This window comes from Gorilla gorilla, chromosome 16 (genome assembly GCF_029281585.2).
Source record: "Gorilla gorilla gorilla isolate KB3781 chromosome 16, NHGRI_mGorGor1-v2.1_pri, whole genome shotgun sequence".
In the NCBI taxonomy this organism is placed as follows: Eukaryota; Metazoa; Chordata; class Mammalia; order Primates; family Hominidae; genus Gorilla; species Gorilla gorilla.
Window position 1 is genome coordinate 20,585,391 of NC_073240.2, and position 17,215 is coordinate 20,602,605.

At 37.2% G+C, this 17,215-nt stretch overlaps 1 pseudogene; it reads left to right on the top strand.

The window, feature by feature from the left end:
* Positions 1-16,538: 16,538 nt before the first annotated feature.
* The window catches only part of LOC129527243 (POTE ankyrin domain family member B3-like), a 30,994-nt pseudogene continuing 30,317 nt past the window's right edge, over positions 16,539-17,215 (top strand).

Sequence of the window (17,215 nt, forward strand, 5' to 3'; positions counted from 1 at the left end):
AAAATTTTTCCTTGATTTTAGAAGATTTAGCCTTTGTGTATTCATCTTACTATTCAATAAACAACTCAAGTGGGCCCCATAAAAACTTCTGGAGAGTTTCTCTGTTTTGTTGTTGTTGTTGTTGTTGTTGTTGTTGTTGTTGTCCTCGATGTAGACTTTGGCCATCGCCAGCTCTCTGAACTCCATTTTCTGTTTCTAACTCATCAGGTCAACTGTACTCTGCTTTGAATTGCCTTTGCTGCCCTGAAATGTAGAAAGTACCTCCAAGGAGGAAACTAGGTTGATCATAATATTAATCTTATATTTTATTCTCTCAAGGATCTTAGTCTTGTGTTGCATGTAGACTAATGCTTAAACACAATATAGTGGTATGTTTTATCCAGTTTTCTTGTTGATTATGAAGGGAAATTAAATCCAGTAGTACCTCATGGCTGGAAGTGGGAGTTCACACTGTTTTCTTTTAAAGAAAAAAATCATGAATATTGTTTACTTCTCTTTTAAAATGATTTATAATTCATTTACCATGAAATTTATCCTTTTAAAGTGTACAATTCAGTAAATTTTATCATGTTAACAAGGTTATGCAGCTATCCCTACTGTCTAACTCTAAAACATTTTCCACAACCCCAAAAGAAACCCTGCAACCATTAGCATTTACTTCCCATTCTCCCTAAATGCAGCCTTTGGATACCATTAAACTATTTTCTGACTCTTTGGAATTACCTATTCTGAACATTTCTAATAAGTGATATGACATAATAATAATGTGTCTGGCTTCCTTAACTTGGCATATTGCTTTTAAGTTTCATCCATGTTATGGCATGTATGAATACTGTATTCCCTCTTATAGCTATGTAATATTCCATTGTAAGGATATAGAAATTTTGTTTATTCATTCATCAGTTGATGGGAATTTAGGTTGTTTTCAGTTTTGATTGTCGATAGTACGTCGATAGTACTGCTGCTATGAATACTTGTATACAAGTTTTTGGATAAACATCTTATTTCTCTGAAATGGAATAAAAACCTATGAACTCTGACTAGAATTGGAATTTCTGGGGCATATGTTTCACTTTTTGGGGAACTACCAAACAGATTTCCAGAGTGGCTATACCAGTTTACATTCTTACAAGCAATAGATGAGGAATTTAATTTCTTGACAATTTTGACAGCATTTGTTATATTCCATTTTTTAAATTACTTACAGCTATCCTAATGGTTGTGAATTGGTATATCATTGTAGTTTAAATTTCCATTTTATTAATGACTAATGGTGTTGAGCAATATTATGTGGTTAAGGTTATGTGCATGTCTTGTTTGGAGAAAAGTCTATTCAAATCCATTGCCCATTTTTAAGTAGGTTATTTGTCCTTAGTTATTATTTTTGAGAGTTCTTTATATATTCTGGATACAAGACCCATGTCAGACATAACTTCACAATTTTTTTTTCATTTGGTGAGTTTTCTTTGAACTTTCTAGATTGTGTCATTTAAACCTCAACAGTTTTTAATTTTGATAAAATTAAATATCTATTTTTCTTTGGTTACTTGTGTTTCAGGTGTCAAATCAGAGAAATTATTACCTAATCCAAAGTCACAAAGATTTACATATGTTTTGGTATGCTGTGTTTTCATTTTCATTTTAAAGCATTTTATAATTTGCCTTGTAATTCTTTCTTTGGTCCAATGGATATTAGGAATATGTTGTTGAACTTCCACTATTTGTTAATTTTTCAAGTTTTATTGTGTTACTGATCTCTAATTTGATTCCATTGTAATCAGAAAACATAGTTTGCATGATTCTAATCCTTTTAAATTTAGTGAGACTTGGTTTAGGGTCTAATACATGGTCTGTCCTGGAGAATGTTCTATGTGCACTTGAGGAAACTGTATTGTACTGTTGTTTGGTGGAGTGTTTTATAAATACATTAAGTCTAGGTGACTTACAGAGTTTTTCAAGTCTTTTATTTCCTTGCTGATCTTCTATCTTAGTGTTTTACTTAAAAGTATTAAAATTTTTGTCTATTATTGTGAAACTGTCTATTTCTCACTTGAATTACGTAAGTTTTTTCTTTATGTATTTTAGGACTCTGTTGCCATTTAATGAAATAAATAAACACATACACACGTGTACAAAATTGTTTAATCTTCTTGATGGGTTTATGCTTGTATCATTACACAATGTCCTTCTCTCTCTATTAAACTATCACAAGGACGAAAAACCAAACACCGCATGTTCTCACGCATAGGTGGGAATTGAACAATGAGAACACATGGACACAGGAAGGGGAACATCACACACCGGGTCCTGTTGTGGGGTGGGGGGAGGGGGGAGGGATAGCATTAGGAGATATACCTAATGTTAAATGATGAGTTAATGGGTGCAGCACACCAACATGGCACATGTATACATATTTAATCTGCACGTTGTGCACATGTACCCTAAAACTGAAAGTATTTTATATATATATATATATTTATAAAAAGATGTTTTGTTATAAAGTCCATTTTATCTGATGTTGATATATCCACTCCAAGTCTCTTTTGCTTATGGCTGTTGGCATACTGTATATTTTTTTAATGAATCTTCTGTCAACCTATTTGTATGTTTGAATCAAAAGTGAGTTTTTTATAGGCGTCATATAGATAAGTCATGTTTTCAATCCATTCTGCTTATATCTGCCTTTTAATTGAAGTATTTAATCTATTTACATTTAGTCATTAATAAGGTAGGGCATCTGCTACTCTGTTATTTGTTTCTATATGTCTTGTATCTTTTCTGTTTCTCTTATTATAGTCTTCTTTCATGTTAAACGTATGTTTGCTAGTATATCGTTTTAATTATCTTGTATTAGTGGTTTCCCTGGGGCTTAGAATTATCACCTTAACTTATAACAATCAAGTTTGGATTAATATCTATTTAATTTCAATAATATTTTTAAAACTTTGCTTCCATATAGCTCTGTTTTTACCCTTTCTCCGGGCTGTTATTGTCATACAAATTACATCTTTATACATGTTGTGCTGAACAACAAGTGGATTTGTAGGTGTTTCTTTGTGAAGTTATCTTCTAAATCAGGTAGGAGAAAAAAGTATTACAAATAAAATACATATTTATGTATTTTACATTTACATATGCATTTACCTTTATTAGTCCTCTTTATTTCTTCATCTGTATTCAAGTTACTGTCTAGGACTTTTAGTTCAACCTAACGGGCTCTTTTTAGTATTTACTGTTAAGAACCAAACTACTTTTCTTTAATAAATGTTCCCTGGGTTGCTGTAAGCCTTTCCTTAATCTCCGGGATATGGAAACAGTGGCTCTGTAAATTTTTGTCAATTTTTCATTTCTTTATGGAAGAGGGATTTTAGATTAGCTCCTTACTTTATCATTTTTGGTGGCATAACACTCTATTTTGTAGGGTGTTTTTTCTTTTACCATTTTTACTGGATATATATTCAGTAGAAAATAAATCATTCTACCAAAAACACGCATGGACTTGTATGCTCATCACTGCACTACTCACAATAGCAAAGACATGGAATCAACCCAGATGTCCATCAGTGGTATAATAGTTTGGATTTATAAAAATGGTAAATATACACCATGGAATACTATGCAGCTATAAAAAAGAATAAAATCATGTTGTTTGCAGCAACATGGGTAGAGCTGAAGGCGATAATCCTAAGCAAATTAACTCAGGAACAGAAAACCAAGTACTGCATGTTCTTCCTTATAACTAGGAGTTAAACATTGAGCTCATACAAATATAAATATGGTAACAATAGACACTGTGGACTACTAGAGGGTGAAAAGGGAGCTTGGTTTAAAAACCACCTATCAGGTACTATGCTCACTACCTCTGAGATCCATACTCAGTATGTGAGGTTTGGAGTATGGATCCCATCACATGTGTGAGCATCACACAAGATTCCCCTGTAACAAATCTACACATTTATCCCCTGTATCTAAAATAAAAGTTGAAAAGGAAAAAAAATTTCCAGGGATTTTGATGATCAGATGAATCTGATAACCACTCAACTAGTTGGCCTCTAAAGTCCTTTTGAATTAGATGTGCTGTAAACCTCACCTCCTCACCTCATGTGCTGTGAACCTCACCTCCTTCTACTTTATGTTTACATTTTTGGCTTTTTTGTTAAAATTATTTTTGCCTTCAGCGTTGATATTTCAAATAAGTGGAGTAGATAACAGTGTCATTCGCAGATAGCATTGTGTGCTTATGGCTGATATTAAACTTTTCAGCCATATATACTTTTTATATTCTTTATGAAAGTTTTCTTTACAACAATAATTATTATTTTTAAACAGTTTTTGCACCTATTGAAGTAACTATATATATATTATATATACAGTTTTTCTTTTATTCTGTTAATACAGTGAATTGTATTAAATTATTATCAAATGTTCATTCAGTTCATCATCAACATTGCATTGCTGTGTGATCTCAAATGGATACTATTTTATTATTCTATTTTCCTGAATTTGTATTGCTCTGTCTTTAAAGGAATTTTGTATTTTTGCTTTTGAGCGAGATTGGCCTATAATTTTTCCTTCTTATATGACCCTTTTCAAATTTTGAAGTCAGAATTATTCTAGCTCATTATGTGAGTGGAGCAACGTTTTCTCAGAACGAGGAAACAATGTCAGTCTGTTTCAGATGACACTTTATTAATTTTTTAATTTTAATTTTCAGTTTTTGTGGGTAGATAGTAGGTGTTCAGATGACACTCTTGCACTGAGAAAATCAACAGTTTATTTTCTCCTTATGACTTGCTTTACCCATTTCTTCATGAGGCTATATTTTCTACAGTTCATCATTTCCAATGTACATATATATATATATATATGCATTTAATTTTCTGTTACAGAATTAGGGAAGAAATTATTCAAGATAGACTCCTAGAAATACAATTATCAGCTCATGAATAAATACAGCAAATTGCTTTCTAAAAGTTGTTCTGTAATTTTTGACCAAATAGAGCTTCCATGTTTTCAAATTTTCTGTCTTATTTAGTAATATCCTTTTGTTTTACTCTTTATTAATCTAATAGGGGTCCATTTTTATTTATCTATTAGATCAATTTTTTTGCTACTTTTGTTTTCTATTTGTATATCTTTAGAAAATGTTCTCATAATATTTGACTCACAAAACTTTATAGGTAATAAAATAAGTCTGACAGAGAGGGTTAAGTTCTAAAAACATGTATAACGGGTAAGAGAACATATGCGAATGTATGATGAGATTGATTTAGTTATCTTGCAGTGATATGTAACCAATAATTACCTTATTATCCTTACAATACTATAAAGTAGATATTATTATAATCCTAACTTTGTGTTAGAAGCAGCTACAATTTAGTGCTAAAGTTAGCGTCACAAGGCACACTGGTAGTCTGAAGGTTTGAATGCACAAAGAACATACGTTTAACTGCTATATATTGCTTAAATAAGGATCTGATTACAGAAAACCTCTATCTAAGGATGTCTACCTGGTCTTTAAAATAAAGTTTTATTAGTATTATTATTATTTTAAGAGACAGGGTCTTGCTCTATCACTCAGGCTGTAGTGCAGCTATGTGATCATGGCTCACGGCAACCTTGACCTCCTGGCCTCAAGTGATCCTCCTACCTCTAAAATAACAAAGTTGTGCCCAATTATATTCTCTGCTCTTTCTGAAGTATACATCAGCATGCTCACTTTTATCTTGCTGCTTCAATCCCATGCTTGTGTTAGCAGTAACAATAATCAGCAATAATTCACTATTTTGTTTTATATTAGGCTCTCACACCCAAACCCCAAGTCCTCATGCTCAAAAACCCAGGTTGCCTTGATTTGGTAATAACTTTAGCCCAGAATCCCTTTATCTCTCTGAATGGCAACAGGTATAGTAGCTTTTAAACTTGATGCGATTAAATTCCACATACCAATTTTGAGATAAATCTCAGGAAAGTAACAAAAGGGTGAAGAGGAGAAGCTTCCAAAACTTTTCAAAAAATAATTTTAAAAAGGGAATCACAAGAGTCTATAAGGGAACTATTTAAATATCATGATACTCCCCAAAGTCTCAGATAGCCAATCTCATGAATTGGAAAAGCCAATTAAAAAAGAACTTTGTTAAGTGAATTCATCTTGCTATGGTAGTTATTAACACTATTTTAGTTGCTTCTCCCCCATATCAAGATGGTAAGAACTTTTAAATTGTTTGCCCATAATTTCAAATGAGAACATATGTCATGAGACAGAAATGTAGTGACCTCAAAGTTTGCAACAACTACATTTGCCCTCATTTAATGTTCTGCCTCTATGCTTGCTTTGTCCTTATCTAAAGTGACTGTGCCAGTAAGCACTAGCACACATGCACAGGGCCTGAAGAAAACTAGATCCAAAGAAATATAAATCCAGCAGTGGGTCTAAGAAAATTAGAATTTTGTTTTCTCTAATCTTATACTTCTTCCTTTTCTTGAAAATTTTTATGTCAAATGTTTTCAAATTCCATACAACACAATATTTTGCCAAAATTATCCAATATTTTAATTATCACTACACAGTACTTGACCATACAACAGACATAAGTGGGTAAAACTGCCCAGATATAAAAATAGCTTGCTTTGGGATATTGTGGAAACATATCCCATTAGAGCTGTAGAAAGACTTAGGAAATCTATAGAGAAGAGCAGGTGACAAAGACAAAGGTAAATGTCGTGACACAGAATGAGTGCCCAGGAAATTTGATGAGCTTAATTGAGGAAAGGAGCCCAATCGTCAGCCCAGACTGATAGACCACGTTGTTTCTTCACATCTTCTCTTTAATTTTCACAGGCATTTCAGTTCTTCTGTTTCCAAATCTAGTCCTCCTTTAGTCTCCCTTAACCCATGTAACGGCATTTGTATTCCCGCAGTGGTTTCAGCCAGAAACTTCGCTCTTTCCATTTTCTCACTCCCACTTCCATCAAAGCTTTCTATTACAATTTCCCTTGTCTAAACCTTCCCTTTCTTTCTCCTTAAATGTTTCAAAGGGCTTCTAATAATCTCCAACTCTCTGCACTGATCTTTTTTCCAGTCAGTTTCTCCTCAATACTCAGAGCAGTCTTTAAAAATAAGATAAATCTTTAAAAATAAGATAAATAAGTCAAACAACTTTAAAATGATAAACATGCAGTCATTCCTCTGTATACATGGGTTCTGTGTCTATGGATTCAATCAATCACAGATCAAAAGTATTTAGAAAAAACAATTCCACAAATCTTCAAAATCAAAACTGAAATTTGCAACACACCAAGTACTACATTGAATTCACTTAAACGAAGTGATATGTAGACATTGTATTAGATATTATAAGTAATTTAGAGATGATTTAAAAGTATACGAGAGAATGTGCATAGGTTATATGCAAATGCTACACCACTTTATACCAGGGACTGAAGCATCCATGGGTTTTGGTATCTGCGGGGGTCTTGGAACCAATTCCCCATAGACACCAAGGGACCATCATAGTCCCCATTGCTCTAGAAATATAATCCAGTCTCCATAATGAGCCCTTGATATCCTGTATTTTACAGATTAACCTTCAGCTTCATCTCTTCTCACTCATTGGTCATTCACTAAATTCCTCCTTTCATTTTCTGAAACACATAATCCATTTCCACTTCAGGGAGTTTCCATTTCTCTCTTGTCTGCCTGAATATTGTTTCCTTTGGCTCTTCTATTGTATATCCTTCTCACTGGAACTAAATAAAAGATTATTCATTACACAGAGCAGAGAGAGGCTTTTTCTCAGCACCATTCCCCCCTCTTCACTCCTTTGTTTTTTCTCATCTCACATTATTTACTACCTTCATAACACTCATTAAACTTTTAATTTGCTCGTTTGATTTTCTTACATGTTTTTGTTTCTCTCTCCTTCCTGCATCTCCACTCCAAGACTGTGGGACTCATGTGGGGAAAAACTGAGTGTCTTAGGATCACTATCATCACCCCAACACCTGGCCCAGAACCTAGCAAATAGTAGATGCCCACAGAATATTATTGATTCACTGAATAAATGAGTGTACAAGCGGCCGTCAGGTGGTTACCTTTTACCTTTCAAAAATACCATAAAACTCTTTTTTTAAAAAATGAGAATGTTATAATGGGGTCATACATATGTTTTTATTGACACTGGCTTCTTTTACTCAACATAATGCCTTTGAGATTCACCCCAGTTACTCTGTGAATCAATAGTTGGTTCCTTTAAATTGATGAGTGGTATTCTGCACTGACTCTGGACTTGGCCATGTGTCTTGTTCTGCTGAAAGGAATAATAGCACAAGAGAGTTTTGCATTGGGACTGCCCTCTATTGTTACTATTGGAATACTGAGGCCACCATGGAATTGAGCCTAAGCCAGTCTTTTGGAAGACAAGAAGCAATGATGTCCTGGTAAATGTTTAGGAGCTGGTTCTTGGGGTAAAGGGGGCAGAGAAGGCTCTGATTTGTAGTATTTTCCAATGTCTGTGGTACAAATACTCCCACTATGGCAGATTTCAAGCCACCAAGTGTATAATAACTACCTCACAAAACCCCTGATAATGTAAAACAAGCTCTCATTCAGGTATAAGTCAGCTCCAGCTGATGACAGATGAGAGACCATGTGGAGAGAATTTGGGGCCTGGCTGACAGTAAACCAGCTCATGTTGCTAACCTGGAGGCTACCAGACATATGAGGGTGGTCAGTATAGATTGTCCAGCTCACCCAGACTTACCAGATATCCTAGTAGAGATCAAACATCTTGGCCCAGACCAGAAAAGGTACTCATCTGGTTTGTGAGCAAATATAAAATGGTTCCTAGTTTAATTCAATAAATTTTGAGGTGGCTTAATATGGAGCAAAATCTAATGAATACAGTTGGCTGTCATTTCATTCCATATCACCTATGGGTATCTTGAATATTATAAATAAACAAATGATAAGCAATTTCTGAAAAAAATGAGTCTGCAAGGCACCACCAAAAGTAGTAAAATTTTTGTTTTCCTGAGATAAGTGGCTACGTTGTTGTCATATTGCTAGTGTACTGCTAGGTTCATGTGGAACTTGAATTATTTTTTTTAAACAGTGAAAATATAGGTTGCAATACCAGGAGTAAAAATAAACTGTCGACGCTAGCATCCCATCCTAGTTGATGTTGCATTTTTTTCTTTTCATTATATGTTGTTGTGACTATTGTTATAGAAAATTTCACACAAGTTTCCTCTAATAAACCATATGTTAATACTAGTGGTCAGTGTTGAGAACCAGACCCAAAACTGAAACCAAATATTTGAAATACAAAAATTTAGAGATGTTCTGCTCCTTTTCTTTTAAGAAAAAACAGAATTTAAATCATCCTGGTGGCACGACAGGAGCCGAGCTAATTTTTTAAATTGAATTTTAATGCAGGATAATTTGCATAGAAATGAACCGAAATAGACCACTCAGAATTAGGTCCCTTCTTGTACAGTTGGACAGTAAGGAGATTTAACCATTATGGACCTATGTAATGATAAGGGGAAGGAAGCACAGAAAACAGTCTTGATGATCATTCTCACACCCTAGAACAAGATATTTGGATTTTCTTCTTTACATGGGCTCTTAGGATATGTATATATGTACTGTATAAATTCATTTCTTACTTTGTAAAACCAAACCCATTCCCATTAGTATGAATTCCTTCAACTTTCTCTCTTAAGTATCTAACTTTCTTAACACATCGTCTCCCAAGTATAAATTCATCTCTTCCCATTTATACCCTAAATTCTTGAAATCAACTATTACATCATGTCAGTTGTCCCCAGGTCATCATTTCCCATTGATTTCTCTTGAAGTTTTCTTTAGTTGTTTGTTTCATTCTCCACCCTTTTCTATTCTAGGCCCCTGTTGGCTCATTATCATGGCTACATTATCTGGGCTTTTCTGCCTCTAGCCTTTATTGAGATTGGAGAATAAAAGGAGCTGGCAGGAGATTAGAGGGAAAAAGGAGAGAAAGGTCTGGATTTTACTCAGTTTCTCCTCCCTGCCACTTCACTAGAATTCTTCTAGTAATCTATCCTTGAGTATTTATACCTTGTAGGTCCCTTTATGGCTCTAGCTCTCAACAATTTCTAACCCTCTACTTGTCCCTCCAGGCCAGGAGTAATAAAGCTTCCTGCTGGTTCTGGTGGTAGGATGCCTCATTTAATCGTGCCAAGATTTTATAGATAGTTGATTCTCATATTATATTGAAAACCTTTGGCAAATAGGTTTTATGTTTTCTTCTGTGGCTTTGACTAATACACTTCTTGACCCATTGTAATGGGTCTGCTTCTTGCTCAACACTTACAAAAATGTGACCCACCAAGCTATTTCACTAAATAAATGGCTTCTGGTTTTAGGGGGAATTTTGTCATTCTCCTGTGAGAAGGTGTTAAAGGTACTTTTTTTTTTAATAGCATGCTTTTTTTTTCGTATATTTTTCTATATATTCAGTTATCTACTGAGCATCTCCACTTGTTTTCATATGCACACTTCAAATTCATTATGGACAGTATTCAACTTATCTTTCCCTTATGTAACAATTCATAAAGACATTTTTTAAATGAATGAACTCCTGGAGTTGTGTATTGTCTTGCTAGCTCCTCAAGCAAGAAAATTTTGCACCAATTTTGTTTCTCCCTTACCGTCAAATGTAGTCAAGTAATAGGCATTATCTATATAAACTTTACTTCTGAGTCTGTTCAATTCTATTTTACTATGATCCTCAACTAGCCCAACTTCATTACACACTGGATTGATGCAATAGGTGTCATCAACTTATCTCATTATCTTTATGATTTTTTATTTGTAATATGTTTTCTGTAATCAATCAAATTGCTTAGTCTAAATATATAACATTAAACCTCCTAAAATACCTCAATCTTTCCATTGTCCTTTTAGCAAAGTTGAGATTTCTTAGTAAGACTTAACAACATCATTCTAAAATTGATTATTCTACCCAGGCTTATATCTCACTCTCTTTGTTATTAGTGTGAGTAATTGTAGCTAATGTAACAAAATATCATAAAATTTTAGGTACTTTAGCCACATGCAATGATATATCCGCTCATGTACCTATGCTCGGTAGTGTTATGGTTGGTGACTGGTCACCCGTCAGAGATTGAGCAACCCAGGTTTCTTCCATCTTTATTTTTGAAAAGTTTTATTTTGCTTTTAATTGTCACATAATAATTGCACATATTTATGGGGCACAGTGTGATGTTTCAATACATGCATATATTCAGTAATGATAGAATCAGGGTATTCAGCATATTCATTATCTAAAACATTGATCATTAGTTTGTGGTAAGGACTTTTAAAATCCTTTCCTCTAATTATTTTGAAATATGCAATATTAACTATAGTCACCCTGCAGCCAATAGAACAAATAAGTACTTGGGAGAGTAATTCAGGAGATGTAAGTTGGATGTTTTCAGTCCATCAACAATGATTAAGTAATTTAAAAAGCATTCTTTCTTTTCACTTCTTCTCTAGTTTTTGTTTGTTTGTTTAAATATCTCTGTGCAAGTTCAGAACAGTTTTATTTATATTAGGATCAATAATCTGAGGAATGAAATAAATTGTTGCATTTGTTGCAATAAATGAGTTTATGCTCCCTTTACAGAACATTAAGGACATGAACTTTTAAGAAAGTTTTAATGTTTCACTATAAATGATACTTGAGCCTTCTATTAGAATAGATAAGGTAAACTTATATAAAGAAAAAATAAAAATCTTCTCCTTCTCATCTGCATTTGCAATCCCACATGCACTGAAGTAATCAATGTTAATGGTTTTCTGTCCATTCGGCCACACCTCTAATGGATAGAATTTATGTAGTGTAATTCTTTGTCAGGTACAACTACACATGAGTAAAACTAGGTGTGATTTAGAACTCAAGATTAGGATTTTTAACTAGTAGTGAAATGGGAAGGGAAAAGCAAAAGTAAAATATACATCAACTAATGGCAGAATGGTGTATAAAAGGGAGTCATCTGTATATATGACATCTGATGGCCCCGCCACTCAGCTAACCCATCCACACATGAAATAATAAGTAGACAAGTGCATTGAAACTTGTAAGTGTGACAGAAAGGTCACCACGTGATTGCTACTATTATATCATTTTATTATTTTGTTCTCCCAACAATGTGTAGCTCAAATTTATACTACAGGCTGTTCCTATCCCTTAACAAAATATCCATTAATTTATGAATTTGATAAAAGTCTAACTTACTGCAGTGCCCTACAAATAATAGTTTGGCCCATCTGTGGTGATGACTGTTCTGGAAGATCTTTCTGATGTTGAATAACTAATATTGTGTTTCAATGTTACTATTAGGTTGGTGCAAAAATAATTGCGATTTTTGCCATTAATCACAACTACATTTGCGTGAACCTAATAGTAATTTAACATTCTGTATCTAACATTTGTGGACACTGATCGAATATGCAGTATTCTGGGGAGAAGTTGGTGGAAGAGATGTGTGTTGTTTTGTGAAAGATAGTATTCTGAGGGAAGGCAGAAAAGGGATATACATATAAGAAAATAGTGGATCTTGATCAGATGCACACTTGTTCCTATTTACAAGAAGTCTACTCTGTGTTACTGAACAAATCAACTTACATGAAGTCAACTAATTCCAAAGAATTTACCGTCTAGAGAAATTCACATTTGTAATAATAAATAGTTTTCTTAATGACAGAAATTTTATAATATGTCTTTTTTACTTTATAGCTATAACCGTAGAGTTATAAAATCTAAATACAGACAAGCCTACCCAGTGTTTGATTATATTCAATGATGTTTAAAAGGAATGGCCTCTCTTTTGTTCTTACTGGGAAAATTATCATTAGCACAGTGCTTCATGCAGGCTCTTATTACTTCTATCTCCCATTGTTATGATTGGCAAAGCACAAAGCCATGCTCAAATTGGAATGCTTGGGCACATTGCAGTATTTATCACAGGGTGGACTGGATACTGAGTTTCTTAATTTATAAATATTTCTTTCCAATGCAAAATTCATGAAGGCTTAATGTTGGGAAATGTCTGAATGGCTATAAATTCCCTTCCTAATTCCCTCCCCTCAATGCATACCCATTTTTTTTGGCTCATTCTTAGAACTGTAGCTGTTCTTGAATCTTTGATGGGTTGAAGCTAATCCACATTCGGATTTTACAATCTCATATAATTGCCAAAATTCTACCCTTCAAAACACTTCTTTCTTTCTTTTTTTTTCTCTTACATTTCCTCAAAGAAAATTAGTGAAAAAACAATTTTTTATTTGGTCTGAAACTTTATGGTGGAAATCTGAGGACAGGAAGAAATTTAGGGACTTGTTCATGCACTTTTGATTTGGCGAATGCCTGGAATATATTTTTTTCTCTCTGCACAATGCAAAGTAGTTGCACTCACAAAGTATCAATTAGAAAAAGAAATTCTTTCCACATTTCATCAGAGTTTTAAGTGGTTACACTACAATAATCCCCAGCTATTTGGGAAATGGTAAAAAAAAAAAAAAAAAACTTTGAAGATCAAGCCATCATTATTATTTTCACTAAAACCTAAAAATTCAGCCACAATATGTCAAACCAGTTGGGACAGGACTTCCTTCCACTAATTTAGTTTTTACTGCTGGATACCTGATGGGCTACTTACTATATCAGGTGTCTCATAGGGCAAATTGTACCTGGAGATAAAAAAAAGAAGAAAAAAACAGGCTTCACCCCCTAGCAGCAGAATACAGCAGAACTTTTAGGTACCCACAGAACATAAATCAAAATGGACTGTATCCTGGATTTTAACAAACATTAAGAATTTTTTAAAAACTGAAATCCTGTAGAATGTATCCTCCAGCCAAAATGGCATCAAATTAAAAATAAAAAAGTAAAATAACAGCAGAATCTTAAATACTTGAAAAATAAACAGCATACTTTTTTAGTTCTTTTTTTTTTTTACATTTTTATTTATTTTAAGTTCTGGGGTAGGTGTGAAGGATGTGCAGGTTTGTTACATAGGTAAATTTGTGCCATGGTGGTTTTCCCTACCTATCAACCCACCACCTCGGTTTAAGCCCAGCATGCATTAGAGATTTTTCCCAATGCTCTCCCTCTCCCTCCCCCATCCACAGGCCCCAGTGTGTGTTGCTTACTTCCGTGTTTCCATGTGTTCTCATTGTTCAGCTCCTACTTATAAGTGAGAACATTAGATGTTTGGCTTTCTGTTTCTGCATTAGTTTCCTGAGGATAATGGCTTCCTGTTCCATCCATGTCCCTGCAATGGACATGATCTCCTTCATTTTTATGGCTGCATAGTATTCCATGTTGTATGGGTACTGCATTTTCTTCATCCAGTCTATTACCGATGGGCATTTAGGTTGATTCCATGTCTTTGCTATTGTGAATAGTGCTAAACAGCAAGCACACTTCTAAGGAGAACGTCTCAAGGGAAACAATTAAATATATTAAACTGAATAAAAATAAAAATACAACATATCAAACTTGATTTAACACAGTTGACGTCAGTGCTGAGAGGAAAATGTATTTCACTAAATATATATAATAGAAAAGTAGAAATCTCTCAAATAAAAATTCAAGCTATCACATCAAGAAAGTAGAAAATAGTAGCAAAATAAAATCAAAACAAATATAAGAATATAATAAGGATAAGAGCAGAAATAAATGAAACAGCCAAAAGAAAACAACAAAGAAAAGCAAAGAAATAAAGCTGGTTCTTTGAAAATATCTATAAAATTGACAAACCTTAACTAATAATGATAAAGAAAAAAGGGATGTCATAAATTACCAATTTCATGAATGAAATGGGCTAACATTAGCAGTAGAACTCAGCAATGTACACAAAGAATTACACAGCATGTCCCAGTGACGTTTACTCCAGTGACTGCACACCTAGACATTCATCCCACTGAAATAAAAACTTTTTTTCTGCACTTGTAATTGGCTTCCCCTCTGCTTTTGTTGGCAAGAGCAGGTCGGTGTCCCAGGCTTAGAAGCCATTTTTTTCTCTCTCCGTCTGTCTCTCTGTCTCCGTCTCCGTCTCTGTCTTTGTCTCTGTCTCTCTCTCTCTCTCTTTCTTTTTTTGACAGAGTCTTGCTTTGTCGCCCAGGTTGCAGTGATGCGATCTCGGCTCACTGCAAGCTCCGCCTCCCGGGTTCAGGCCATTCTCCTGCCTCCCGAGTAGCTGGGACTACAGGCGCCTACCACCATGCCCGCTAGTATTTTGTATTTTTAGTAGAGATGAGGTTTCACTGTGTTAGCCAGGATGGTCTTTATCTCCTGATCTTATGATCCGCCCGCCTCAGCCTCCCAAAGTGCTGGGATTACAGGCGTGAGCCACAGTGCCTGGCCAGAATGCATTTTTCCTCCCACACCAAAGCACCTCCAGGCACCAGCCTGGAGCCTGGCTGCATAAGCCTGCACAGCAGGAGGGTCCCAGCAGGAGGGTCGAGGTGCCACTGCCTGGGTCCAGCTCATAGGCTGCCAGGGAGACTCTGATCTGGCTCCCTGGTGCTGGCAGTGTCCTGTTCCCAGGATCTGCACGTGGGGGTGCCTTCCTGCATCCCCCCATCAGTGGTAGGTGCTCCTCCCAGCCCCCTCTTGCAGGCCTGGAGACAGCAGCCTGCACTTCAACCCTACTGCATGCCAGTGAAGTGAAGCACCCCGGGCCAGAAGCCCCACAGCTGTTGGCCCTGGTTTGGACACCAGGCAGGGGGCACCACAGCAGGAGCTAGCAGCCCAGCCCCGATTCTGTGGCCCCGAGTGCCCCGTTCCTGATGGCCCTGTGTTCTGGGTGCGGACCAAGGAGGAGCAGGTGTGGAAGGCGCCTCAGGCAGGCCCTGGGCTCCGTGGGCGTCTTGTGCTCACCAGTAACGCAAGGCTGTCACTGACATTAGTGGCGCCAAGACTTTTGCGCACGCGGATTGCACACATCGGCCACTTCCTGCACCACGTGCAATGACGCGCACGCCTCACGCGCACGCCGCATAACGTCTGAGGCGCGCGCCCCGCACGCGCGCCCCGCACGCGCGCCCCGCACGCGCGCCCCGCACGCGCGCCCCGCACGCGCGCCCCGCACGCGCGCCCCGCACGCGCGCCCCGCACGCGCATAACGGCTTGGCTTACCTGTAAAGGGCACGCTTCGCTTCGCGTTCCTCGCTTGGCCTTGCGTTCCTAGCTTGGCTTGGCTGTTAGTCGCTTTGCCTGGTGTTTCTTGCTTGGATTGGCGTTTCCTCCCTCGCATTCCTTTGCTGGGCTTGACCTTTTCTCTGCTGGGTTTGGCATTCCCTTGACTGGGCTGGGTGTTTCCTTGGGGCGGGGGGGCTTGGCCTTTCCTGGGGTGGGCGTGGGGTCCCCCTGGTGGGCGTGGGCTTTCCCCGGGTGGGTGTGGGTTTTCCCTGGGTGGGGTGGGCTGGGCTCCCTTGCTGGGGTTGGCAAGTTTTGGCTGGGATTGACCTTTCTCTTCAAACAGATTGGAAACCCAGGGTTTCCTGCTAGTTGGTGAAACTGGTTGGTAGACGCGATCTGTTCACTACTACCGGCCTCCCCTGGCTGTTAAAAGCAGATGGTGGCTGAGGTTTGTTCAATGCCCGCGGCCTCTGCTGTGAAGAAGCCATTTGATCTCAGGAGCAAGATGGGCAAGTGGTGCCACCACCGCTTCCCCTGCTGCAGGGGGAGTGGCAAGAGCAACATGGGCACTTCTGGAGACCACGGCGATTCCTTTATGAAGATGCTCAGGAGCAAGATGGGCAAGTGTTGCCACCACTGCTTCCCCTGCTGCAGGGGGAGCGGCACGAGCAATGTGGGCACTTCTGGAGACCATGACAACTCCTTTATGAAGACACTCAGGAGCAAGATGGGCAAGTGGTGCTGTCACTGCTTCCCCTGCTGCAGGGGGAGCGGCAAGAGCAACGTGGGCGCTTGGGGAGACTACGACGACAGCGCCTTCATGGAGCCGAGGTACCACGTCCGTCGAGAAGATCTGGACAAGCTCCACAGAGCTGCCTGGTGGGGTAAAGTCCCCAGAAAGGATCTCATCGTCATGCTCAGGGACACTGACATGAACAAGAGGGACAAGCAAAAGAGGTAACCGGGCCTGGGATGGGAGGAGGCGGGACATGGGGGGATGATGGGGACATACCCTCCTGGCG